We start from the raw sequence: 3,172 nt of genomic DNA on the forward strand, positions 1-3,172 counted from the left end.
TATTATTTAAAATATAAATAATTTCGTAAACGTTAAATAAAGTATCCTCAAATGAAAACTTATTTTCAATTTTTTTTACAATAATAATGAAATTCGACCAATTTCATAAGATTTTTACTTATGCTATTAATCGAGCATCTAATATTTTAGTTTAGGGTGATTGAAATATGTAGACACGTCCGTTCCTTTAGCATTATTTTTTTTTGTTTAAATTGTAGGCGTGTAACTGCACGTGTCATTTTGATTCACATTCAATATAAACTGCATAATTGTGGGTGCGCAAGTTATATCACTCCCACGATTATGAAATCGAATGGGTTATATTTCATGTCGTTGCAAGGATAATAGCAAGGAACAGTTAACCGATTTAGGCTGATGTATGGCAGTTTTTAGAAGGAGAAAGAGAGAGGCATGGGCTCCACTACTCAGCGAAGTTTCCTGTGTAATAAAGGGAAAGTTTGTAATTTAGTGATCATTCAACTGTGATTAGTGATGCACCAGACTAGTAAATGATAGTTAATTGGCGGACAAACAGTACATTCTCACGGTAAAAGGCCACAGTCTTTTTTATTGCGGATAATAAGTACAGAATCAATAAATCTACTCAGCAACTTATGTTATTACCTATATCCACGTCCAAAACGTTTTATGTGAGACAATTTTTTTATTAGAAACGTTCGAGTGTAAGTACCTACAATAGACATATGATTAATGTTATTTTTAAAATCTCCAATTAAGTAGGAATACCTCTCTAGAAAGAAGAACGACTTTGCACAGGTTTTGAATCTCAATTTATCATAAAAAGGTTTTCACGTAGTCTCAGTAATTTTAGTTATGGTAGTCCAACTGAATCTTTATTTATAGTGAAATGATAATAATTTTTATTCTAATCAATATTTCAACCTTTTCATTGACTACAACGGTAAAATGCTAATATTTGAATAGTCTTGTTTTTAAAAAGGAAGATTCAAAACATAACCTTATGGAACCTTTCAGCATTTCATCAAGTAGAAATATACGTATTTGATCTACGAGGGTGGATTGATAAGTTTCCGGCCTAACCAAGAGATGACGCCACTAGGCCTACCTTGAGGTGACATTCTATAGTACCATCCTTGGATAGCTTGTAGCTATAGTTTCAGCCCGATCTCCTTGCTAGTGTAGGTTTGACAGCACGCTGAACAAGACGCCTCTGTGGTTTTCGTAAAAATGGAAAAGCAGGAAAATCGTGCTGTCATCAAATACTTTTATTTGAAGGGGTTAACGCCGAAGGAAATTAAAAAAGAGATGGACTCAACACTGGGGACATCCTCCCCGTCATATTCAACCGTTAAGCAGTGGGTTTCCGAGTTTAAAAAGGGTCGTGTGAGCACCTCTGATGGGCCTCGCTCAGGACGCCCCGTTGAGGTCACAACTCCAGATATGATCGAAAAAATTCATCAAATAGTGCTGGGAGACCGCAGATTGAAAGTGCGTGAGATAGCTGAGACCTGTAAGATGTCATATGAACGTGTGCAACATATTTTGCACCAACATTTGCATATGGAAAAGCTCTGTGCAAGATGGGTGCCGCGTTTGCTAACAGTCGACCAAAAATTGATTCGAAAAAACATTTCTACCGCAAATTTGTCATTGTATAAGCGTAATCCAAGCGAATTTTTGCGTCGATTCGTAACCGTTGACGAAACGTGGGTCCACCACTACACTCCTGAAACCAAAGAACAGTCTAAACAGTGGATTGGACCAGGGGAACCAACTCCAAAGAAGGCAAAAACAATTTTTTCGGCGAACAAGGTTATGGCTACTGTTTTTTGGGATGCAAGAGGTATTATATACATTGATTACCTTGCAAAGGGTAATACTATCACTGGTCAATACTACGCAGACTTATTGCAACGTTTGAGCCACGAGGTGAAAATTAAACGACCTCATCTGGCGAAGAAAAAAATCTTGTTTCATCACGATAACGCACCAGCGCACACGTCAATCGTTGCGACGGCTAAAATCAACGATCTAAAGTTTGAATTGATGCCGCACCCTCCTTACTCTCCAGACCTAGCCCCGAGTGACTATTTTCTGTTCCCTAATCTCAAAAAATGGCTTGGCGGTAAGAGATTTGCGGACAATGAAGAAGTAATCGAAGCTGTAAATGGTTATTTTGAGGAGCTTGACGAATCAGTCTATAGAGATGGCATTAATAGACTGGAACACCGCTATGAGAAATGTATCAGCCTTGGAGGAGATTATGTTGAGAAATAAAAAAAAAAAAATTTTAAAAACCTTGTTTTTCTTGGTCAGGCCGGAAACTTATCAATCCACCCTCGTATTATATCAAAGACTGTTTGTAATTCATAAACTATAACTAATAACGCCACCTATACTGATATCCGTTTAAATGTATAATTGTATTGAATAATTTGGCTTTTATGTAGGTACTTTTAGGTCATATACCATTCGATAAAAAAATCTGATTACATGATTGCAGTCAGTTTTGTTTCGCACTGGTTGGTGTAAATTTAAGTGCAACAGTTGAAATTGTATTTCATTAAAATGGGTTTCTTATTTTGTGAAATACTTTGGGTATTCAAAAATACTTTCACCAAATAAAATGTATTTCCCTAAACATTGAAAACAAATTAATGTTGAAAATACCATCCAAAATATACTAACTACTAGTCGCACTATTGTTACAATGAAATAGCAATCTTATTGTATATATTTTCAATGAAGTAAAAATACATGGGAAGAAAGTTATACAAATAATTATTACTAACCTCTACAACATGAGCCTTGGTTGAGAATGGGTTGATGGCATAAATGACATGGGCGAGGCTTCTTGAAGACCTTACAGCGAAATGCGTGGTTAGGTCCATGGGCATTTTCGGGCTGAAAAAAAATAGAACATATAAATAAATACTGACTGATAAAATTAAGTTAAAACCACTGAATAATTACAACCTTTTACAGACCATAAATTTTTATAGAACCATAAATAATAAACTTCATACGTAGACAACTTTAATATTTTTCATGTAATAAACATAAGATGCTTTCAAGAGGGATGATAAAAATACCGTGGGTAGAAGAGGTTAGAAATGAGGACGTATTTACAAAGGATATCATAAGAACAAAGAACGTTATGGAAACCAATAAAGAAAAGGATGATTTAGAA

General features: G+C 35.3%; 1 protein-coding gene across 1 annotated transcript in view; it reads right to left on the reverse strand.

Annotated features, from left to right (window-relative positions):
- Positions 1–2,871, reverse strand: part of LOC108742460 (tensin) — a 122,489-nt gene extending 119,618 nt beyond the window's left edge. Inside the window, exon 1 of the mRNA XM_018477683.1 lies at positions 2,775–2,871. The gene's annotated coding sequence lies outside the window, so the exon portion shown is untranslated. The remainder of the gene's footprint in view (positions 1–2,774) is intronic.
- Positions 2,872–3,172: the final 301 nt, after the last annotated feature.

The sequence above is a fragment of the Agrilus planipennis genome, unplaced genomic scaffold (genome assembly GCF_000699045.2).
Source record: "Agrilus planipennis isolate EAB-ADULT unplaced genomic scaffold, Apla_2.0 scaffold93, whole genome shotgun sequence".
NCBI classification, from domain to species: Eukaryota; Metazoa; Arthropoda; class Insecta; order Coleoptera; family Buprestidae; genus Agrilus; species Agrilus planipennis.